Source organism: Mytilus californianus, unplaced genomic scaffold (genome assembly GCF_021869535.1).
Source record: "Mytilus californianus isolate M0D057914Y unplaced genomic scaffold, xbMytCali1.0.p SCAF_2, whole genome shotgun sequence".
NCBI lineage: Eukaryota > Metazoa > Mollusca > Bivalvia > Mytilida > Mytilidae > Mytilus > Mytilus californianus.
In genome coordinates, this window is record NW_026262668.1 from 137,262,932 (window position 1) to 137,290,266 (window position 27,335).

Sequence of the window (27,335 nt, forward strand, 5' to 3'; positions counted from 1 at the left end):
AAATATAAAGTCACAACACCGATCATTATCTCCTCTCACCTGATGCTTTCTAATTTTACACAATGATACAACATAAAAGGTTTAATTATTTTTTAAACCAGCTAACTATGCTATATTTCTAACATTTTGTTTTCTGTCAATACCTAAAACATTTTGTTTGCTCACGTAACGGACAGTCAATGCAGGTCCTCAGATATATACTTTTTTAACCCAGAAGCATCAACGCAGTTCTCAAACATATTATTGATAGCCTTAGTAACGACTATAGCATAGCATAATTGTAAAAGAAATAGTTTCGTACCAGTAACGGACATGTTAGCGCTGTTCTCATAAATATTATGTTAGTCTCAGTAGCAGTCATGTCACCGCGGTTCTCAGAAATGCATCGGTAGTGTCAGTAAAGGACATATCACAGAGGTTCTCAGAAATATAATGTAAGTCGCAAAAGTGGTCGTTATGTCACAACTGTTCTCAGAATTTCGTTGGTAGCCGTAGTAAATGATAAGCCAGCGCAGGCACTAGACACAAAGTCACAGTAGTTTGCAAAGTATTTCTGGGACAGATTTTTATCAATCCTATCTGAGCATTTCTGTTTTTACCCAAACCGCTAGAGATCAGCAACACAATTAATCAAATTATGATTCATATCGTACAACTTCATTGATTTTGTTCAATAAATCATAAAGTGAAGAAATATTTAGAGATAATATCATTATTTAGTGGAGGATCTGTCGAAATATAATTACTGTAGATCGTGTAATTAAACATAGATAGGATATAGAGGCAAACATCGAGCATTGTGTCGCAGGGTCTTCAGTGTGGGATCGTCAACAACTGACGGCTAAAACATTTACGTTATAATAATGAATGAAAAGGTCTCTCGTGCACTTGAAGCACTTACTATTCACTAAAAGAATTACCATGTGTTTACAAAACCAAAACTTTATTATTGTTAGTATTTATTTTATATTGCAGTTGCACTGTTTTGTTCTTCGTGACATATTGTTTGATATTCTTTTTTCCTTCTAATAAGAGTTGTGTTTTTGATGGTATTGTGGTTTTTGTGCTTTCATAATTTACTCTCTTTCTTTTGCTGTTTGTTTTGTTATCATGACATTGTGTGAATTTCATTTGTCGTTGACATAATTTCTTTTCAATAAATTATTTATGCTTTAGAATATAAAGCCTGATATTTAGTTTTGAATGAATAATAACTTACAGGATAAAGCCAGATAAGAACATAGCAATCTACATATAAATTTACAATTAAGTTTAACAAAAGGTGGTAATGGTATGCGTTAAATTATTTCAGAACGACAACTTCAGTTTTGACTTTTAATTTTGTAAGTATTTTGGATTTTTCGTAACAATCCTTTTTTTATGAATTTTCCATTTTTAGTCCTCTATAAAAGTAAGGAGACGAAGTACGAATGTCAATGAGACAACTATCCACTAAAAGACCAAAAGTACAAATATTTTCCCAGACTAATTTTAAAAGTATCAATCAGTACACCTCAATAACCGAATTAGACTATTTACCGGATTTGTAATAACATAAGCAACACGATTGGTGCCACATGTGAAGCAGGATCTGCTTACCTTTCCGGAGCACCTGAGATCACCCCAGTTTTAGGTGGGGTTCGTGTTGCTGAGTCTTTAGTTTTCTATGTTGTGTCATCTGTACTATTATTTGTCTGTTTGTCTTTTTATTTTTGGCCATGGCGTTGTCAGTTTGTTTTCGATCTATGAGTTTGACTGTCCCTCTGGTATCTTTCGTCCCTCTTCTCAAATTGATTTATTGGAATGAAGTCAGAAGCAACCGAAGTTAAGCAGGTATTGACCTTATGCAAAGCCAAGAAATGAATATCGACAGGATGCAATTTATTCAAAGGACCTTTGCGATAAAATCATACAAACACCCCCTATTCGTCTTACAAAACATACCAAATAAAGTTGCATATTTTACAGTTACAGATGGATACTTAGACAAAATTACAAAATATCATTTATGATGCCATGATATTTGTAACTTCTAGGTAAATTTCAAATTAATTTGAATTTTTGTCAATGACCTTAATTTTGTAACTTTTGCAATTCCAAAAACAACAACAACAAAATTATCAAAAAAAAAAATCAAAAAAAAATGAAAGAACTGAAATGTTGATATTGACAAACTATTGGCGACTATGTTCCGGAAAACACACGAGATATATGGCTTCTGCTTTATCTAAAACGCGGGAAAATATCAGTACTTGTCACAAATCGTGTCAAATAATGTGATTGAATGTATCCATTTCCGTCAAGAGAAAGGAAATAATCAAATGAAACTTTAAAACGTTTGTCTAAACACAATCTTCTCAAAGGAACTCATGTTGTTTGTCACAATAATCATGTATATTTCTCCTTAACTATATCAAAGCAGTTGCATTTTTTGTTTGATAGTAGTTTAAGTGTAAAATTTTATGGATTTAAATCAATTCTAAAGTGCTCACGCACTTGTTGTTTTCTTCAAACATAGTGGGTTCAGTTTAGTAATAGTGAATGGAGTTTATTCTATTTGAAGTTGGGAAAATGGAAAAAAATTATGTGTTTTATTTACTTCAGCAAAGCAATGAGTTTATTTGTTATATTTAAAAATAGTAATGAATAATCATAATCATAATAATGATTATGGTCCATTGAATAGATTTTTTTTTTATAGTTTGCTGCATTTTTTGAGATGTTGCACCAGTTGTCAATGAATGAGATGATGTGCCTGCCATTAACCAACGTAACCAAATACAAAATGTGCCTGCCATTAACCAAAGTCACCAAATACATAATGAACCTGCCATTAACCAACGTAACCAAATACATAATGAACCTGCCATTAACCAACGTAACCAAATACATAATGCACCTGCCATTAACCAAAGTAACCAAATACATAATGTACCTGCCATTAACCAAAGTAACCAAATACATGATGTACCTGCCATTAACCAAAGTCACCAATACATAATGTACCTGCCATTAACCAAAGTAACTAAATACATAATGTACCTGCCATTAACAAATTCACCAAATACATAATGCACCTGCCATTAACCAAATTAACCAAATACATAATGTACCTGCAATTAACCAAAGTAACCAAATACATAATGTACTTTCCATTAACCAAAGTAACCAAATACATAATGTACCTGCCATTAACAAATTCACCAAATACATAATGCACCTGCCATTAACCAAAGTAACCAAATAATTAATGTACCTGCCATTAACCAACGTAACCAAATACATACTGTACCTGCCATTAACCAACTTAACCAAATACATAATGTACCTGCCATTAACCAAAGTAACCAAATACATAATGTACCTGCCATTAACCAGCGTAACCAAATACTTAATGTACCTGCAATTAACCAACGTTACCAAATACATAATGTACTTGCCATTAACCAAAGTCACCAAATACATAATGTACCTGCCATTAACCAAAGTAACCAAATACATAATGTACCTGCCATTAACCAAAGTCACCAAATAATTAATGTACCTGCCATTAACCAAAGTCACCAAATGCCTAATGTACCTGCCATTAACCAAAGTAACCAAATACATAATGTACCTGCCATTAACCAAAGTCACCAAATACATAATGTACCTGCCATTAACCAAAGTCACCAAATACATAATGTACCTGCCATTAACCAAAGTCACCAAATACATAATGTTACTGTCATTAACCAAAGTAACCAAATACATAATGTACCTGCCATTAACCAAAGTAACCAAATACATAATGTACCTGCCATTAACCAAAGTAACCAAATACATAATGTACCTGCCATTAACCAACGTAACCAAATACATAATGTACCTGCCATTAACCAACGTAACCAAATACATAATGTACCTGCCATTAACCAACATAATCAAATACATAATGTACCTGCCATTAACCAAAGTCACCAAATACATAATGTACCTGCCATTAACCAAAGTCAACAAATACATAATGTACCTGCCATTAACCAAAGTCACCAAATACATAATGTTACTGCCATTAACCAAAGTAACCAAATACATAATGTACCTGCCATTAACTAAAGTAACCAAATACTTAATGTACCTACCATTAACCAACTTAACCAAATACTTAATGTACCTGCCATTAACCAACGTAACTAAATACATGATGTACCTGCCATTAACCAGCGTAACCAAATACTTAATGTACCTGCCATTAACCAAAGTCACCAAATACATAATGTACCTGCCATTAACCAAAGTCACAAAATACATAATGTACCTGCCATTAACCAAAGTAATCAAATACATAATGTACCTGCCATTAACCAAAGTAACCAAATACTTAATGTACCTGCCATTAACCAACGTCACCAAATACTTAATGTACCTGCCATTAACCAACGTCACCAAATACATAATGTACCTGCCATTAACCAAAGTAACCAAATACATAATGTACCTGCCATTAACCAAAGTAACCAAATACATAATGTACCTGCCATTAACCAACGTCACCAAATACATAATGTACCTGCCATTAACCAAAGTCACCAAATACATAATGTACCTACCATTAACCAAAGTCACCAAATACATAATGTACCTGCCATTAACCAACTTAACCAAATACTTAATGTACCTGCTATTAACCAACGTCATCAAATACATAATGTACCTGCCATTAACCAAAGTAACCAAATACATAATGTACCTGCCATTAACCAATGTAACCAAATACATAATGTACCTACCATTAACCAAAGTAAGCAAATACATAATGTATCTGCCATTAACCAAAGTCACCAAATACATAATGTACCTGCCATTAACCAAAGTAACCAAATACATAATGTACCTGCCATTAACCAACGTCACCAAATACATAATGTACCTGCCAATAACCAAAGTCAACAAATACATAATGTACCTGCCATTAACCAAAGTCACCAAATGCTTAATGTACCTGCCATTAACCAAAGTAACCAAATACTTAATGTACCTGCCATTAACCAAAGTCACCAAATACATAATGTACCTGCCATTAACCAAAGTAACCAAATACTTAATGTACTTGCCATTAACTAAAGTCACAAAATACTTAATGTACTTGCCATTAACCAAAGTCACCAAATACTAAATGTTCCTGCTATAAGCATGTAGTCCCTGTCTTAATTTTACTGGCCAGGTTTGGAGGTAAACTGGGCTAGTAATAGGTCATGCGGTATGATTCAGACTGGCGATGATCTGTAGTTAGGTTAAAGTAGGTAAAACATCATATACAATTCCTTACTTCTGAAGTCTGATATCGTTTCATATGCTTTTCATTTGCAGATAAAAAAACGATAATGAAGTTAATCGAAAGAATATGTTTTAATTCCAGGATTGCAAAACATTTATATCATCAATAAAATACAATGTTTGGTACAAAAGGATGTTGATATTAAGTAGAAAAGAGTGCAGACAATTGAGAGAAGATTAGTATTGTCAACAATCAGTTTAAATATTCAGATTGCAAAATGAAAGGCTTTCATTATCGGAAATAATATCAGAAATTAGATATATCAACGCGTATAATTTCCTCTCGTAACGAACTATCAAATTAAAAAATTAACGTTTGATTGATTTAAGTTTGTTAAGTTTGCTTACAAGTTTGGACGTAGTAAACGTACTGTCCTGTAATCACATCAAATCAATTAAGAAATAATTCATGGGGGCTTGAATATATCGTGATTTTACCACGGGTTGGCCCTTTATGACAAATATTTTACCCTGAGCGATAGCGAGGGGTAAAATATCGGCAGGGGTAAAATATTTGTCATAAAGGGCCAACCCGTGGTAAAATCACGATATATTTAAGCCCCCATGAATTATTTCGATTCTAATAGGACAAAACGGCAATTCTTTTGGATCGAAGCGCTCTAGGTGAAGGCAAATATTTGCCGTTCCCATAAACAAACGCACTATAAAATTGACGTACAGAACGGAGCAAACTGAATTAGTGACATGCTTAAACTATTTACAATAATGTATTTAAATAGGTTTGGATGAATTTAAATAAGAATTTTATTTATATGTCTAATATGTATAAAAAAAATTGGATTATAACACATTTTAGCATCGTTTGTTTACGTTTCCTTGTTGTGATGATTTTCGGTTTCACAAGCGTGTATTTTCCCGTAAAATGCTTATATTCTTACGTCATCGTTCTATGACGTCGGGTAGCTCATTCATAAAAAAGCATATGACGCGGGAGTACGATAGGAACAGCCCAAACAATATATTCATATTTTACCACGGGTGTGTACTCAAAGCGTTTGAAGAACGTCATGTTAGAATTGTTAATAACCAAGTAGAAGTAGGCTTTAGTATATAGTGAATGACGCTAACCTTTTTTCTTTATTTCCTGCACATATATCATATAAAAGGTACAAGGAAAATTCAACAGATTTTTTGAGGAAGGCCGATAAATGTAGTTCTTTCTTTCTTGTCATTTGGTCCTTCGTGGATAATTATCTAAACGGTATTCGTACCACTTCTCCTTATACATATATTTTTTTGTTAAACTTTTTTTGATAATTTTTTTATTTAGCCAATGAATTCCCGTAGTAAAGTTCGTAAAACTGTTTGAAACAAAAGAAGGATGGAATTGTGAGAAGCTGGTTGAAGACATACATGTAAAAGATGATGAAGGTGGATCCAGAAGAGCGCTTCACCAAATGTATAAAGTGTTATTTTCAATTTTTAGCACCGTCGATACCACTGCTGCTGGTGGACTTCTAGTCCCCGAGGGTATCATACCACTGCTGCTGGTAGACTGCTAGTCCCCGAGGGTATCATCAACTCTGAAGCACTGACATGATTTATAAAATATTTTTCTTCAAATATCAGGCAAAGTTAACATTAGGTAGATTTGACTGTTTCTATGTCTCAGGCAAAATTAACATTATGTAGATTTGACTGTTTCTATGTCCCAGGCAAAGTTAACATTAGGTAGATATGACTGTTTCTATGTCCCAGGCAAAGTTAACATTAGGTAGATTTTACTGTTTCTATGTCCCAGGCTAAGTTAACATTAGGTAGATTTGACTGTTTCTATGTCCCAGGCTAAGTTAACATTAGGTAGATTTGACTATTTCTATGTCCCAGGCTAAGTTAACATTAGGTAGATTTGACTGTTTCTATGTCCCAACTCCAAAGTTAACATTAGGTAGAATTGACTGTTTCTATGTCCCAACTCCAAAAGTAATTATAAATCATTGGTTATCAAATTTTCTGGTTTGAGGGTTCCAGATAAAAGTTAATCCAGAAAAGCGCTTTGGATGCATAAAGTTTACAATGTGTTAATTAAATGAAAATATTAAAACCTATACTGCACGGCCTTAAATAATAATCAAAACTCATACCGTATATTGTAAGCTAAGACAGAATGTGAAACAATTCAAAAGAGAAAACCAAAGAAGCTGATTTCTAGTTTATATAGCTTGTTGCTACGATTTTTCGGTCATGGTTAGCACCGACCACTGTCTTTTTTTTCTCGTAGAAACATCAACCTAGAACTATGTTGTATTGATTTTCACAAGAGTTGACGGTAATTTGTTATGCACATTGAATGTTGATATAGGACTTGCGGCTGGAATTACAACTGCCAATTAACAGATCAGCTTTGTAGGAGGTAAATATAAGGTTAATGATCAATAATTACCATTATACAAGACGCATTATTGCACCTGCATTTGAGATTATAGTCTGATTACGAAGACTTAGTCAAACAATGCACACTGTATTTTAACAAGGTAATAACCTCCTGCAACTTAGTACAAAGTATTGTCCATATTGCCAGTAGACAAATGACAAAACAACAACAATCCTTAACTTTCACACCTTCTTATGAAGTTTTAATCCATTACAATGAAAAGGTGCTAAAAGATTTACTAATTTTAGTAAATAATTTAAGGCTTTGTTAATTTCAATTGTAAGATGTTCCGAAATTGAACCTTAAGCTATCCCAGTGCTTATCCGTTGTCGAGATTCAAATATTCAATGTAACCTATTATTGCATTATTTTAAGAATCATAAAATAAGAAGACGAGTTACGATTGCCAATAGACATCTATCCATAAGAGTCTATGAAATTAAAGAACTACTTTAACTTATTTTGTCAGTTTTTTTTAAAAGCAGACATCTATCGTTTATTATGAATCTGAACCTTTAGTAAGAAGCAATTCAAATGTATGGTACTGATTTCCGCGAACACAAGACATGTATTTCACAAGTACTAGCCTCCTTTCAATACACTCGAGACCAAAGGTTTCCAGAAGACATTGCCTTCGGGAGTTGCAGCTTCCATTACAACAATTAGAGATACAAAAAAATGAAAGTTTAAAATTTTAATATCTTTTTAATCCTGACTGTACCAAGAAATCGACTACTGGACGGATTGTACAGACTTACAGTCCACCAGTACCGACCCAATGACAGTGATATAAACGTAAGCCGTAGCTATCAGCATACGAGACACGTGTTTCAGTTCTTCATTAAGTACGCTCAAGACAAATACTTGGGTAAAATACAGTCCACCAGTACCGACCCAATGACAATGATATAAACGTAAGCCGTAGCTATCAGCATACGAGACACGTGTTTCTGTTCTTCATTAAGTACGCTCAAGACAAATACTTGGGTAAAATACAGTCCACCAGTACCGACACGAACCCAATGATAGTGATATAAACGTAAGTCGTAGCTATCAGCATACGAGACACGTGTTTCTGTTCTTCATTAAGTACGCTCAAGACAAATACTTGGGTAAAATACAGTCCACCAGTACCGACACGAACCCAATGATAGTGATATAAACGTAAGTCGTAGCTATCAGCATACGAGACACGTGTTTCTGTTCTTCGGTAAGTACGCTCAAGACAAATACTTGGGTAAAATACAGTCCACCAGTACCGACACGAACCCAATGATAGTGATATAAACGTAAGTCGTAGCTATCAGCATACGAGACACGTGTTTCTGTTCTTCGGTAAGTACGCTCAAGACAAATACTTGGGTAAAATACAGTCCACCAGTACCGACTCAATGACAGTGATATAAACGGAAGCCGTAGCTATCAGCATACGAGACACGTGTTTCTGTTCTTCGGTAAGTACGCTCAAGACAAATACTTGGGTAAAATACAGTCCACCAGTACCGACCCAATGACAGTGATATAAACGTAAGCCGTATCTATAGGCATACGAGACACGTGTTTCTGTTATTCATTAAGTACGCTCAAGACAAATACTTGGGTAAAATACAGTCCACCAGTACCGACCCAATGACAGTGATATAAACGTAAGCCGTAGCTATAGGCATACGAGACACGTGTTTCTGTTCTTCATTAAGTACGCTCAAGACAAATACTTGGGTAAAATACAGTTTTAAAATGGCATAAATAATAAGTAATATTTGATACAAGCAAGAGTAAGTGTACTTTAGTTTATATATTAAAACGTTTTATAACAGGTTTATAACTCGTTCGGTAATCTTATAACTGTGTTGTTCTGATTCACAGTATGTTCCATGAAGTACCATGTCGTGAATAGAAGCAATCATTATTTACACAACATGGAAATACAAAAAAAATTTAAATCCTTTTCAACGCAAACTTTCACTGATTAACACCCCACCAACCTAATGCAACGGAAACTTGAATATTTTGATAACATTTATTCTACATACTTCCCCTTCAAGAGACTACTTCTAACAACAGATTCTATTCATTTCTATCCTCTCTGTCATCGCATTAAGCGTATATACCTTATAGTAATTAAACGTGATATCAATAATAACTACCCACGTGGCTACATGTAAGCAACTATAGGTCACCGTACGGCCTTCAATAATGAGCAAACTCCATATCGTAAAGTAAGCTATTAATGCCCCGGCATAACTAATTGTGAAATAATTCAAAAGAGAAAAACAGCGGTCTTATTTATGCTAAAACAATAAACAATAAACAAATATGGCAGACAGCAACCAACGACAATCACTGAATTATAGACTCATAAAGAACATGGCTTGGTTGGACCTGTTTGTAAGTGCTGAACTATCTCCTAAATTATTTTTTTTTTGTGTTTTATGACTCGATGTTTAATTTTATTTGCCTAATGAACAAATAAAATTATTGCACCTGCAAATTATACTGCCAATCTTATGACAGTCTTAAATAGAGAAATACAAGAATGTATCTTGGAGGTTTAAACAAATGCACCTTTAATTAAATAATACCCACGTTTATAAGAATATTTACAGTTCCAATGGCCAATAATAGCTTTAATTTTCTTTCCTACTGATGTAATTTGTCTTGATTATGCGTAAACAGATTAAATATCACTTAAGAGATTTTTACTTCAAAAGATTAAACACTTCCTTTTGTTATTTCTATACTTAGATTTAAAAAAAATAATTTTCTTCATTACATGATACATTGATGGAAAAAAAATGTTTTCTTTTATATTTTTATTATTGATCCCATATACCTTTTTGGTTGACTCAAAAGTTGCGCTCTCTTTTTAGTAGAACAAACTCAGACATCATCATACAGCAGAAAGAAGAATTCTAAAACATGGGATTTGTCGGGTCTGGTTTCAATATTATAAAAAGAATTAAATATATTTTTTCGTAGTAATTATGTAGATTTATTCCATATTCGATGGTTGAAAAAACTTTTCAATTATTGATTAATTCAAACCTCATTTGAATACAAGGAAACACAATATCAATGTTACAGCAAACCAACAACACAATGAACCATCAAGAAGTCATCACAGATATTTCGAAAAGGGGGAGGTTGAGATCAGAAAGAAATAGTTTAACCCAGTCTCATTTTCATGTTCCTGCACCTTGTCTATTCGTAAAATCTGAAATTAGCTTTTGATGAATGACTTTCTTAAACAAACGGTGGGCAAATTAAATAGGTTACATGCAAAATTATGTAAATATAAGCAATCGAATTTGTTTTTCGTTTTTTAAACTAAAAAAAAAGCAAAAAAAAAATTGTTTATATTGTGGTTTTTCAATCTTAAAAGAAAAATTGAAAAATGAACATTTCTTCATTTTGTTCTTTTTATCAAATGGTGCTTTTGTTTTATGAACCGAAAATAAATGGAGGAGAATATAAACGGACCTTGATTGTAGTGAAATGTTCTTCATTGCATCAATTAGTTCTGGAGTCACCCTTGCAACCAGTCTCTAGACGTGAATGTAATTACTCGCTGATGACCTTCATCTTCATATACAAGCTGACAGTGTTTGCAAATTGAAGACAGATACCGACAAAAACATGATATAATTTCGAAACATTGTAAGATTCGGAGAGATTCTTCTTACAATTTTGGATACTGAAAAGTTTGGTAAAGTTTATAAACTTAATTAATTAAATTGTGGTTCATTAATTTATATGATATCAAAATTTGTGATTTGACTTTTGTTTGTTCTGACTTTAAAGGGTGATTTCTGGTTTTTATATGCACAAAAAAGTTCTACTGAAAGTGAATGACGATTATCTACTGTTTACTCGTTCATTCCTTTATAGGATTGTAATACTTTCGTCCATCATTTCTGGATTGATTTATCACATCATTGTTGAATAGCAGATGTAACACGAGAGTGGTGTAAATAAAAACAGAGAATTTAGATAACCTCACTTTGATATAATAACCTCACTTTGATATAATAACCTCACTTTGATATAATAACCACACCACATCTCCTTTTATTTATAATGATAAATACTCTGAAAGTTTAAATATAAACACGAATCTTTAAATTATTTCTGTGTTTCAGCTTTGACTAAAATCCCCTCTAGACTTGTCTGGCAAAGTTACGATATGTGATCAATGTAAGCCAAAGTTGGCATCAAATAACTTTGAAATCCTATAATCTTTAACACATTGGAAAGTAAGACAAATTAATCGTACTATTCATTATTATATATTTACAACAAACAGCCTATTAAACAAAACAAAAGTAAAGTGTCGCTTTAAACCGTATAATACCAAACAATACATTGATTAATAATAAGGATTACATGCACCTTGCATAGTTTATACTAAATAGAAAGGTTGCACATATTAAAAATAGAATACGTTTTTGGATTTCAAATGGTCGGAATTGATGAACTGGTTATAATAACATTTTTATGCTTAGTCGGACACTCGATAACTGTGTAGTAAATTAAGAAATATGTATGAAAAATTCAAACTGTATTGCTTTCAATGAAACATGGGTACATAATAAAACTATATTAATATACAAAAGAGACAATATTACAGAATTTTGTAACCTAATCAAATGTGTAAGTTCTTTTCAGATACACAATGATATAGTATGAGCCCATGAAAATAAACACGCTGACATTTTAGGTATCCATGAATCCTTTGAATCTTGTTGAGATAGGTTTTTTTAAAAACAGTAATAAGATTGTAATCGTGTCTAGTATCCGTTCTCACAATCATTAGATAGAGTTTGACGATATTCATATAAAGAATCTCAAGATTTTATTCTGCAGAGTTAATCAAAGAGGAACAAATTAGACACTACATTCTTTATTGCGAAAACTTAACAGAAGTCTTTGAAAATAAAATAAAGGTCGACAATGCTATTAAAGAGGTATAGCTACTGCCTACTGAGTTCACCGGAATGGAGTATATACAGTCGGAATTGATTAGTTTACAAATAAATTTGATTTAAATTTGCTCGGTTTACAAGAAATCAACAAAATTAAGACCTGAATAAATTGAGAATTGATTAAGGATAAACAAGTGAATAACATAGCTTTAATTTACATCAGCATTTCTAATCTTGAACAAGTACTTCGTATGTAAATAAAATTCAAATATCGCCCGTTTCTGTTTCGAGGCATAGAAAAGATAAATCAAACAGACTTCAAACTGTTGAATACAATTAAAATAACTGTTTTTGATAATTAGGAGCTTTTTGTCACTTCAAAGTAACCCTATATAGAGAATTTGAAACAAAATATATAAAACCATGATTGTTAAAAATGCCATAAATACACATGGCAATGCTTTAGTGATAGTAAATTTATGAAAAGATTTATTTTTCTAAATCCTCAGTAAGCAAATTTAAGTGTAAAAAAGGAGGTGGAAGATATCTAAAGGAACATCTCGACTCAAAATTCGAATAGAGAACGACAATGTAGGACTAAAACAAAAAACACGGACGACAAATGTGTAAGACAAAAAGACAGTAAATATCGAGCGTTGATAGTAAAACATCTATCGTTAATTAGCTTAACACTTCTATACCATGTAACGTATTACGATATCTAATTGCTAGGTGATTTCATCATTTCTGTCTATATGGGCATATACATAGGAGCAACAGATTGACGAAGGTTAAAACAAATAAAGAAAGTTCCTCCTAGTAACGGAGAACACAACTATTGCAAATATTTTAGGGAAGAAAAATTAACCGACAGATTAATTATACTAATGAGCTATGTTCTAGACGTATGAACGACAGATTCATAGGAACAGAGAATGCTGCAATCACAACTTTTAAAAGAGTATATATATATATATATATATTACTGACACATTAATTACAGATATGTTCCTGAGTTAAGTCAAATAATGCAAGCAGATTATTGTCTGGTTCCGTGACATATGAAACGAACAACCATAAGTCACGTGATATCTTCAGAGGAAACAAACAGGAAAGTAACATTCTCTAATCTTCTATGCTGTGTTTATTTGACTCAACACACATTTAAATAAATATATATAATACATAAATCTATCACTGTTTTTCAAAATATAAAGTTTGGTTGACTCGCACAAATACTTTCATTAAATTAAAAGAATAAATACAATTGCCAGTCCGGGCATAAAAAAAACAAACAAGAGGAGAGTAAATACAATCGCCAGTCAAGGTATAAAAAAACAAAGGAGTAAAATATATTCCCAATTAAGGCACAAACAAACAAACAACGGGGTAAAATCTATCCTCAATTAAGGTATAAATAAACAAGAAAGGGGGTACCTACAATCGTCAGTCTATGTATAAATAAAACAAACACGGGAGTAATACAATTGTCAGTTCAGGAATAAACAAACAAACAAACAAGGGAGCAAAACAATCATCAGTTGATACATAAAAAACAAACAAACAGGGGAGTAATAATATCGGCAGTACAGGAACAAACAAACAAACAAACAAACAAGAGGGCGAATACTATTGTTATTACAAGTAGAAGCCACCAAGGGAGTAAATACAATCGTCAGTCTTTGTATAAAAAAAAACAACAAAACAACGGATTTCAAACTATCGTCAGTCCCTGTGTAAAGAAATAATCAAACAAGGGAGTGAATACAATCGTCAGTCTATGTAAAAGCAAACAAGCAAGGGAGTACATACAATAGTCAGTCTATGAACAAGCAAACAAGCAAGAGAGTACATACAATCGCCAGTACAGGTATAAATAAACAACGGAGTTAAAACTATCGTCATTTTAGGTATAAACAAACCAAACATTGGAGTAGTCATCATACAACAAATCAAAACCAACATTAGAAAAGAAACATTTAAGTTTAAGCGATTGGTTGATACATATATTATCAATGGTGATTTTTAACTGAAAAATATTGACAAATCCCTATGATATCACAATTACAGTAAAACAAAATATCGGAGAAAATAGTGCCCCTTCCAAATTATTTCGACCAATCAAATAATCTAACAGGGAATATATAAAGGCCTAACTATTAATATTGTACAATGCCTGAACATAGTTGAAGCATGATAAATGATAAAGATAGTGAGAATAGATAAGATAATAAACTTCATTCACAGTCCTTCAGTATCAATATAAATTTTCGAAAACACCCGTTATTCGTTTACATTTTTCCTGAAAAATGACCACGAACTGTAGAAGACTTCAAATGACTATAAATTGTGTCAAAGAATAAAAACACGTATTCAAATTAAACCTTATGATTTATTATTGCTTATTTTCAGCAATTAAAGTGTTTTTTATTCAAATCCATACTATAGAAAGGTTGAACGACATTTTTCTTTTTCATCGTCAAATTATATTTCCAAAACTAAGTTTATTTGAATCCGTATCTGATTGAAAAAGAAAAATAACATTAAGAAGCAATAATGGAATAATTACGTTGTAGGAATCTTATCAGTTAAATGCCAATCTGGTTGTCCCATTGGAACATCTACTGATGATTTTGTCACATGGAATCATTTTTCAATTCTTTATACTTCAGTTTTAAAATAATGGGTCATTTTGGGGCCCTTTATAGCTTGCGCTTCGGTGTGAGCCAAAGCTCCCTGTTGAAGGCCGTACTTTGAACTATAATTGTTAACATTTTATACATTGTAAATTGGATTTAGAGTTGTCTCATTGGCACTCATACCATATATTCTTATTTATGTATACAATCTAGTCAGTTTCCCTCCTTTTCTTTTTAACCCGTCTACTGACACGTCAGAAAACGCACGTGAGGTACGATAACAGTTTTAGAATTATTATACCAAGTGTGTTCATGTCATCGAAGGACAGACAATTATTTTTTTCAGCTTCAACGTTTTATTCTTATTATGTTGACGATATCTCTTACAAAGTGTTGAAGAACATGTAACCGGAATGAGGAAATCAATAAACGGTCAAAATAACATTGTTATGGTTTCCATAACACGTATCCAAGGCCGTTTTCATACATGACCTTTACTACCTATCATCCTCGTTGTCTTTTCTACATGCAGTCAAATATGTCTTCTACATACTGTCCAATAAGTTGTCTATTTGCAGTTCAATACGTTTTTTTACCTGCAGTCCAAAACATTTTTTTACATGCAGTCCAATTCGTGTCAGTAATTAGATATGGAGTTTATAGTTTCAGTGCCTTTTATTTACATCGTGTCTATAACAAAGAACTAAAACCTGATTTAACAACTCGATAAAGCATATCAAGAATATTAAAAGAAAATATGGTGCATTTACAGACATAAATATCACTATCGTTAGATGTTATCTTTTCATGTCCTTTCGTTCTCTGTTAATCAATATAATTGAAAAAGATCAAAGCCTTTGTTTTCTAGTTACAGTAATTGTAAAGAAATATTTGGTTAACATCTGGTTCTTAGCATTTGTGATTGACGGAATAAAACAACGTATTCAGAAAAAAAAGGGGACAGACAAAAACCAACATAATTATTAAGTAGCTTGCAATGAAGAGTACAACATAAAGACCAATTTCAATCTAGTAAACATTCAGTTGTATGATATTTGCACATACATTTAAAAAAACTAATCTCACACAATATATTAGTGATTTGAAACAGGTAAAATTTACAAGTGAACTTCAATTCAATATTCATAAAAACACTCATTCTGAAATTTATTAAGGAATGTTGTCTGAAGTTAATGTGTCAATAGAGTAAAAAATTATCACAGTCTATGATTTTAAAATTTATGTGTTTATTGTGTTTATGGGTTTATAAAGAAGATTAGTTTAAGTTGAATACAGTTGATGCCAGTGTTTAGTGGTTTATGAAGAAGTTTAGTCTAAGTTGAATACAGTTGATGCCAGTGTTAAGTGGTTTATAAAGAAGTTTAGTCTAAGTTGAAGACAGTTGATGCCAGTGTTAAGTGGTTTATAAAGAAGTTTAGTCTAAGTTGAAGACAGTTGATGCCAGTGTTAAGTGGTTTATAAAGAAGTTTAGTCTAAGTTGAATACAGTTGATGCCAGTGTTAAGTGGTTTATAAAGAAGTTTAGTCTAAGTTGAATACAGTTGATGCCAGTGTTAAGTGGTTTATAAAGAAGTTTAGTCTAAGTTGAATACAGTTGATGCCAGTGTTAAGTGGTTTATAAAGAAGTTTAGTCTAAGTTGAAGACAGTTGATACCAGTGTTTAGTGGTACGTTTTGTGACTTTATCATTGGCTGCCAATTTCTTGGACAGATCATTCCTAGTGAAGGTTATCTAGAAAAGTGCTTCAGACGCACCAAATGTATATATAGTGTTATCTTCATCAACTAGCACTTGATCGCGATCGATACCACTGCTGGTGGACTGCTTGTCTCCGAGTGTATCATAAGCATAGGTCAGTTCTTCGGTAAATGGTTAATTTAAAAGTTTCAACTCCCACACCAAAAGTTGGCAAAAGACAGATTTAACAGTCATTTTGCCCCTTAAGTATTTAAACATCATTGGCTTTCAAACTTTTTGAATTGAGCGTTCGAACTGGTTCACAACAAATGTATAAAATATGATTTCTTATTTTGCTAGTGTAAAAAACTGAAATATTATCTTTTATTTTGTAATTAACTACAAAAGTGATTTCTAAATTCAGCGAATACAGTCCCATAAAACAACAAAATAAGAACGTGTGTAGGAGAATAGTTCACTGAAACCAAATTTAAATTTCCTCTCTATTGATTAGTAAGTTTACAGGATGTGTAATGTCTGAGGCTGTGTAATTCATGCCTTTGTATCGTGAGATGCGATAACATAAGTGCCAATAAATACAAAAATATATTCTGAATAATAAATACTCGAATAGGTGATAAATGTTATATCATTGTATCATTAAAAAACATTTTATTGATTTAGAACATGAAAAGTTGGTGTCAAAGTAGTCACCAAAGAATAATTAAATCTCATTTCTAACATTTATATATCAATATTTACCAATATATCTCTTCCATTGTCTAAGAGACTTATATTATATTGTTTTATAGTCGTTTTATTAGAAACAAGTAATAATAAATATAGGCGTGAACTATTCCATGAAAGAAATTGCCTAATAGTAAACATATGTACTCATGGATCGTCATACAAGACATGTGGTAGATGATCATTAGATCAAATAAAATAATAAAGAGAAAGTGAAATTCAAAGTTCTGCGTAACGTTCCCAAGTTACAAAAGATCTTCAATTATAAAATTTCTACAAGTTTTCATAAACGATGGTTGCATAGAAAATTTACTCCAATAACTTCAATATGACAAGAGTATTAATCACCTAACAGCATAAAAAACGATGCCAATATCGCAAAAGCACAACCAGAACCTTTATAAGACAGGATACTCAAACACTTTACAGCAACTTATAAGATGCCAACATCCAAATGCACAAAGATGACCTCAATGTGACGGAAAATGCACACTTTATAGCATTGAACATGAAGTCAGCATACGTAAGTAATGTTGTTTAGAAACCTAAAAACTAGGACATTTCCATATTATTCTTAAATTTCAAATTCGTTGTCTGTATTTCAATGCATCTTGTCATTGTGACTATAATAGTGATCAATAGTGGATATATATAAATGGTATATGTACATCTTGTCAATATGACTATAATAGTAATCATTATCACTCGGGTAAGGTCACTAGATGGTTTTGGTAGTTTTATCTAGGCCCCTTCTCAGTCAATCGGTTTTTACCACCACTAGGTCGTTACAGTTGATGGATCCAGTCCTAGATCCAGTCACCACTAGGTCGTTACAGTTGATGGATCCAGTCCTAGATCCAGTCACATTTACAGCCAATGGTCTGTACTTTAAGAACTGTCAAGTCCCAGGTGCTTAACTACTTTTTTGGGCGGTACCGTTTATGTTCTGTCATTCCCAGAATATACCATCCGCCTAGTAGCCAGTGCTTCGGCGCTGGTAGGATTAAAATAATACATTGTGATAGTAAATGTTTACTTAATGATTGAAATATATTTAAATCATGGATGCACTTCCTTCAGACTAAGTTGACATTTTTGATGTTAAATTTAGGCGCCTTTTTTATTTTGATGCACCGAAATGCTTTATATATTTCGTGTTCTTAACTTATAGTTTCTGATGCACTTGCCGAAGGTTATTCTACAAGTCGTGATATCATAGGTTTATTATACTAGATAATGTAATTTCTGACATTTAAATCAGTTTGTACTCTACAAACATTTTCCATTCCCAGAATACATAGCCTTGTGGTAATTACGACGTACTCACTTATTTCATCTCTAGACTGTTATTATATATGTTCTAGTTTTTCTTATTTTATTACATGCACTGATGCGAGAAGTCTAGAGGCTTCATTGCAGGTTAACTTTAGTTGGAAAAAGATTTCGAGTCAATGTTTCACAATCATGGGGATTGGAAAGAGTTAAACTGTAAATCTATATATTGGTTTTCAGATATACTAACATCAGTAATTCGTTGAGGTTCATGGTGTCCTTCAAAGTAAAATTTGCTATGTTTTGATGAGAGTAGTGAAATCCATGTCACTAGAACAGCAAACCAACGATTTACACTCGCGCCACCATAAAAATACCTCCTTACAAACCACTAAAAATCAACATACGGTCTTCAACAAATCGCAAGTGTTTATACCTCAAAGAAAAAACATAATTTGCATTAATTTGTCATTTTATCGAATTAATTTCATGTTATGGTTGTAAAACACATGCATTGAAAAGATTTTAGAGTAACAGTATGTTTTTTTTTAATTTTAGTTCATTTATATGTTTCGGAGTTTAGTGTGACGTCCATTTTCACTGAACTAGTACACATTTTTGTTTAAGGGGTCAGCTGAAGCCCGCCTCCGGGTGCGGGATTTCTCGTTGTGTTGAAGACACATTTGGTGGTCTTGTGCTGTTTTCTGCTCTTTGGTCGGGTTGTTGTCTCTTTGACACATTCCCAATTTCTATCGATTAAAAATTATATTTTCCTAATGTAAAAGTTTTGAAAGTCGTATAAAGCAAAATTGTTCCTTTTATTACAATAACTATCAAAGATGTTCATTCAACACCATTAGATTTCACAAATAACAAAACGATTCAGATAAACAGTAACTAATGATAAACACCAACAAGGTTCAAAACTTGAAACAACATGATGGGTAGGATTATTTCAATATATAGTGGCATAACAAAACGAACTTGTAAGGACGTCCAATCAAAAGAAATACAGAAAAAGCACTTAACTCTATGATACCGGTAAAATAGCAAAGTTGTATTCAACAGCAATATGTATGGAAGATTTTCATTTTATGCTGGATAATATTATTTATGGTCTATTATTATTTTGACTACATTGGTTTTATCAAATTGCCATTTCTGACCATTTAAGTGAAACAGGTACACATGGAAATATTTTCAAAATATTCATTGAAACTATGAATGTTTCATATGGACACAAACAATCAGTGCATTCTGTTTTTTTAGATGGTGCAGGCTATTTCTGATTAATTCTCTTTATGCAGTTTATCAAGCAAGCCTTGATTTGAAAAGTGAAGAGTTGAAATGTTTGAATTGTAATATTTCAACCCTATAAAACACGTCCATCTGACCGACAATTATAAAATCACAGACCCTTTGTTTATATTCCAATTATCTGATTCATCCCTGATAAAACAATCTTTACATATTTGAACGGTACTTAATGTTGATTTCGTCTCAAACGACATAACCCAGACAGTACTAAAGAGAAGAATTTATTTTTTCAATCATTTGGACATGGACTGAAAACCTTTAAGTCTTCTGTTAATTTGATTTCTTCACGTTGAACTAAATCTGTCGACCTGTGAATTAAGAAATGTCCAAGATGAGACATTAATCCCGGATCTTATGAATCGATTAATGTTGCATAAGATTGACAATTTACATATCAGCATTATCTTATCTTGATCACGTGATGTCCTTCAACGATTGGTACCGATAACAGACTTTTATATTAGGAAATCAGAAATTTTCCACCGTGCTTTGAATATTTAGGATTCAAGTACAAAAAGTGGAAATGATGCTCTCTTATATTGAAACACCACAGCAGAAACAAATCTCTCGAGTAGAAACCAATGTTTTATCTTTATGTGTATTTGTATAACACGTTTAAGGAAATACAATTTTATAAATTACCATAAAACAAACAGTTATGTCCTTCATATCAGGAAGAAATATCAAAACAAAAATAATGTAATTCCTTGTGCAAATGTTAAAAGGTTCATTGTAAGCACACATTACTATGGTTATCTATTGCTATTAAGACTTTGACAAAGGGAATGATTTTCAGAAGGCGACCGATTTATTTAACCGATATCATTCTTTTGAATGACTCTCAAAAAGTATTTATCATTACTTTTGTATGTACCTTGTTGTAATTTCAGACACTGACCAAGTTCAAAAATTGATTTTTTTTTTAAAAGGCAATTACTTCCGTATAAAATATTATTGAAATATGTCAATACTTAATGGTCATGCAATTTATGAAATCATATGTATGGTTGTTACAAGGGCAAATGAAAGAAAACTTGGATTTAAAGTCCGTTTCAGAGCAATTACGTAGCCTTGCTGTAGGGTGACCATTTTTGAGCATATTTATCGATCATGGAATCATTTGGTACTTTGAGAATTTGTGATTCTACGGTCTGTTGCAAGTACTATGTGTATCAAATGTATAATTACACCAATGATACTTAAACAGTCCTGTATATCCATATTTTACATATGATTTCCTTTTATGCAGTATTATTACCGAAAGATAATTTCTGTTCTAGATTTTCGTCTTTGATAATATAGATTAATACTGTTCCAAGTAAGGAAATTATAAAGTTGTCCTTTGTTTCTCTCAAGTTTATAAATACTTTGGGTGGTTGCTCAGATTTTCGGTTGTCTCTGTGGAATTAATTTATAAATCATTTTTATGAACCATTTATATTATACAGGCACCTATTCATATATAAACTTTTATATTACCTCCGATAGATTTCTTTTAATATCATTGGTTAAAAGCGAACAAGAAGTGGAAACCGATTCATTTTCAGAATAGGGTATTCATAACTTAACAAATTTTAGTAAACATTAACTTGAGTGCTTTTAGAGAGTAGTACAACGAACGTCAATATTTTGATTAGCGACAATATATCAAGTACTTTCATCTATCAAAAAGACTTAAAATGACTAATGTCTGCTTCTGTATTTTTTCCAGTAACGTCACATAATAATTGCTTTAATATGTTAAGACTAGTGTCAGTTATATAAAGTCAAAATAGATTAATGTCCTACTAAACAAATTCTTTCCAGTATGAAAATAAAATTCTCTTTTTTTGTTCTTCTGGGCTAATTGCTTTTAACTTGCTGACTTCATATTTTATCAATGGACTAATTTTAAAATCATTATACTATTTTAACTTAGTTATATATATGCATATCAACAGATTGACATTCATTTAAACATGACATACTGTTCAACATAAAAGATAAAAAAACCATTAAATGTTATCCGCTAGATAAGACTGTTTAAATATATTATTTAATACATTGTGACCAGTCGGAACTGTCTGACCGGACCAAAACGGATACATTTGGTTGACATCTATTATAAAGTTTAAACCAAGTACATTCAATGAAATCTGTGCCATTATCAATAAACTGACTAAAATTATCAATCTTTCAGAAAAATCTTCTAAAACCTCGAAAGCCATAATAACGTTATTCATGATCTGTAACGTAGACTCAATATACTAGTAGTTTCTTTTAATCTATATTAAAATTGGTGTCGACTCGGGTCGAATAAGAGTATTACATATTGTGTAAGACGCCTATGAAATGTTGAACACTAGATGTTGCCCTCCAGAGGTCTTTTGAATATTTGTGTCGTTTGATTTTGCTGTATTTACCGAAATATCCTTCTATTAACATAGTGTGCATCCTGAGACATACAAACATTGGTAATTGTCTAAAAAAAAGTCCTGAGTACAAAATCGGCTACAGTAAACATTTCATGAGGACAAAAACCGACTACAAAAAACATTTCCTGGAGGATAAAATCGACTTTAAAAAACATTTCCTGGAGAATAGAACCGGCTACTATAAACTTGTCCTGTGGAATTAGACAAATGTCTTTAAAATATTTTTTTCTTCTTTTAAGCTGAAAATCAGGTTAGAGCAAAGCATGTAGTATATTAGATAAAATTTCTCAACAATAACATTTCAAGATTTCAATCCCCCCCCACAAAACAATAACATTTCAATTTTTGAATCCCCCACAAGAAGGTATTACTTTCATGAATATCGGCAATTATCGGTAAATTCTGAAGGTAACAAAACATATAGTTCTCATTGAGAAATGGATAAAAGATGAAATGTAATTAATTTAATGGCCATGACCGGTCGGTAGACTGATAAAAGTTTAAATTTACGGGGAAGTGATGAAATAAGTGCGGTGATTTTTTTTTCTTGCTCATTTGTTATAAAAAAAATACATAAGAACACAGCATCATATCAGGTATATCACGGAATGTCTAGAAAAAAACTTGAAGATATTAATTATTAACCTACAGTGCATTTCACACCAAGTATTTGAAAAAATAAAATCAACAGATTCTAATTTTTCAATATTTTTCCATTAAATACTGTACTGAAACAATACAAGATATGCTAAGATGTTTTCATTCCCAGATATATACTGTACAAAAGGGTCTGTCTATCTTAGTGAAAACTGATGCGAATTGAAGTATCAGTCCAGGGAGACCAATTATTTGACATGAAAGCCGTTTAGTCTCATTGTTGCATGCTTGTTGATACATAAAAGTTGATGAGCTTGATAATTTCACAGAACAATTAAATACATTTGACATATCACAGATAAGTCTACCAAGGGGAATTTTTTATTGACAATATGCACCTCAATATTACATAAAATATCAAAGTTAATAACTTTGTTTATTCTACATTGCAGCAGTATCAGACAGAATTCAACATAACTTTATATGGGCTATAAACAAAATCCCTATCTTATTCATGATTTTACTCTGAATTGGAAATACGATTATTTTTGTCTTGCATGCAAACAAAAATATCCCACGGCAGTAACAATGATAGACAAACAAGGTTTATCATTGTCAAATACTGCAATTAATCAAAAACTTCACTTATAAATCACAAAATTTACATCAGATATGATATTTCAACACGATACTGCAGAGCAGGAGTTTTCGTTTCCGAATAAAATTTTTAACCCCAAACGTAATTGTACAAGAAGTTCTGCAGGAAATTAACCGTTAATATAATGTTCTGGTTCGATCGTTATAGTCTATAATAGTCTATAATTACCAGTAAGGTTCATCTTCATACATGTACATACGAATATTTATTGAACTTAGTAAACAACCGTAACCTATTACAAGAAGGCTTTGACATGATGCTCAACGCAGTATGAAGGCTTTGACATGATGCTTCACGCAGTATGAAGGCTTTGACATGATGCTCCACGCAGTATGAAGGCTTTGACATGATGCTCCACGCAGTATGAAGGCTTTGACATGATGCTCCACGCAGTATGAAGGTTTTGACATGATGCTTCACGCAGTATGAAGGCTTTGACATTATGCTACACGCAGTATGAAGGCTTTGACATGATGCTCCACGCAGTATAAAGGCTTTGACATGATGCTCCACGCAATATGAAGGCTTTGACATGATGCTTCACGCAGTATAAAGGCTTTGACATGATGCTACACGCAGTATGAAGGCTTTGACATGATGCTCCACGCAGTATAAAGGCTTTGACATGATGCTCCACGCAATATGAAGGCTTTGACATGATGCTCCACGCAATATGAAGGCTTTTTGACATGCGACTTTACATCACGTGGTTGTTTCAATCGTTTGGGAGAAATAAACACCAATAAATATTTCAATTCCAATTCCAATTTTTATTTCAATGAAGAAAACGTTGCATGTCAGTAAGCTATAGACTAAAGAAGTATTTTAAATAAACGTTGCATAATAATAACCAGGCCACCAGTAGAAAACTAATTATCTAACGAAGGCCAGGGTAACTTTGCTATTTATATACCAGTTTACCAAAAAGCAGCTTTATAAATATAATATAATATGGATTCTTCGACACTTAAAGGATAATATATTTCCCCAGCTTCTGAAATTCAAGATTAACAAATATTTACCAAACCTCATAAATCACTGCTCGTTGAGATAACTTTCATTCATAAAAGAACGAAAAGCGATAAGAAATAATGAGATATTGAATTATAGAATACATTAATGTTACATAAACGTAATATTTCTGATTAATATTTGTAGTAGCTATTATAAAGAGGTAAATGTTCAGATTTATAGCAACTATTTGACAGCAGAAGTCATAAATATTAATAAAATAATTAGCAGAATCACTGATATAAATAGTATATGAAGGATGTTTCAAACAAATGTAACCACCTCTTTCTTAATGCGACTTTCAAAATGATTAAAAGATGGAAGATATACATATATAATTGTGGAACCATAGTATAAGCCAAATATTATTACAAAAAACTAACGGAATAGTATGAAGCCTTTAGTTGATCAAATTTTCATTATTAAAGGTTTCCAAGATGTAAGAGCAGTATGAGTATAACAAATATAATATAAAAGCGCTGACATGCCCGTTATAACAGTGGAGGAAGAACGCTGGCATGCCCGTTATAACAGTGTTATAACAGTGGAGGAAGAACGCTGGCATGCCCGTTATAACAGTGGAGGAAGAATAGATAGCAAAACAGGAAGTCACGGTGTGTATTCTCATCTTATACAAATATTTTGGTAATAATATTTGGCTTATACTATGGTTCCACAATTATATATGTTTATCTTTTAATATGAGGATAAAAAATTACAGACACATGATTTCTAAAATGATAGATCAAGTACTAAAATGGAATAAAACGAGTTGCGGAAAACCGTAACTTAGAAGCAAACCACACACACACGCACTTGCAATGATACGTTACCAATTAAAGAAAACGAAGATACAAAGGAAACATTAAAATGACAAAAAAGTATAAAGTTATACAATTAAGACTGAGGAAAACACAAACCTCTTCAAAATGTAAGGATGAACTCGTGTGTTCCGAAAATCAAATATGTCGGCTTCATAAGTGAAACCTGTCGTTTTACTTACACCAAACTTCATAACTTTTGATTGTGAGGCATCTATATAATTTATAATCCTTATATGTTTATTTATAGTTCTTATTTCGTTAGTGTGCAGATTGGAATTTAAAAGTACATACTGGTGCTATCTGCTTCGAATAGTTCATGATATCTGTTTAGAATATTTCATGCTATCTGTATGGAATAGTTCATGATATCTGTTTAGAACAGTTCATGATATCTATATAGAATAGTTCATGCTATTTGTTTAGAACAGTTCATGATATCTGTATAGAATAGTTCATGCTATCTGTTTAGAACAGTTCATGATATCTGTATAGAATAGTTCATGTTTTCTGTTTAGAACAGTTCATGATATCTGTATAGAATAGTTCATGCTATTAGTTTAGAACAGTTCATGATATCTGTATAGAATAGTTCATGTTATCTGTTTAGAACAGTTCATGATATCTGTATAGAATAGTTCATGCTATCTGTTTAGAACAGTTCATGATATCTGTATAGAATAGTTCATGCTATTTGTTTAGAATAGTTCATGATATCTGTATAGAATAGTTCATGCTATTTGTTTAGAACAGTTCATGCTATTTGTTTAGAACCGTTCATGATATCTGTATAGAATAGTTCATGCTATCTGTTTAGAACAGTTCATGGTATCTGTATACAATAGTTTATGCTATTTGTTTAGAACAGTTCATGATATCTGTATAGAATAGTTCATGCTATCTGTTTAGAACAGTTCATGATATCTGTATAGAATAGTTCATGCTATTTGTTTAGAACAGTTCATGCTATTTGTTTAGAACCGTTCATGATATCTGTATAGAATAGTTCATGCTTTTTGTTTAGAACAGATCATGCTATCTGTTTAGTACAGTTCATGCTTATTGTTTAGAACAGTTCATGATATCTTTCATGATATCTGTTTAGAATAGTTCATGCTATCTGCATAGAATAGTTCATGCTATCTGTATAGAATAGTTCATGCTTTTTGTTTAGAACAGATCATGCTATCTGTTTAGTACAGTTCATGCTTATTGTTTAGAACAGTTCATGATATCTTTCATGATATCTGTTTAGAATAGTTCATGCTATCTGCATAGAATAGTTCATGCTATCTGTATAGAATAGTTCATGCTTTTTGTTTAGAACAGATCATGCTATCTGTTTAGTACAGTTCATGCTTATTGTTTAGAACAGTTCATGATATCTTTCATGATATCTGTTTAGAATAGTTCATGCTATCTGCATAGAATAGTTCATGCTATCTGTATAGAATAGTTCATGCTTTTTGTTTAGAACAGATCATGCTATCTGTTTAGTACAGTTCATGCTTATTGTTTAGAACAGT

The 27,335-nt window shown here is 32.1% G+C and overlaps 1 protein-coding gene across 6 annotated transcripts in view; it reads right to left on the bottom strand.

Annotated features, from left to right (window-relative positions):
• The window catches only part of LOC127731174 (corticotropin-releasing factor receptor 2-like), a 134,408-nt gene that overhangs the window by 35,918 nt on the left and 71,155 nt on the right, over positions 1–27,335 (bottom strand). The window lies entirely within an intron of this gene.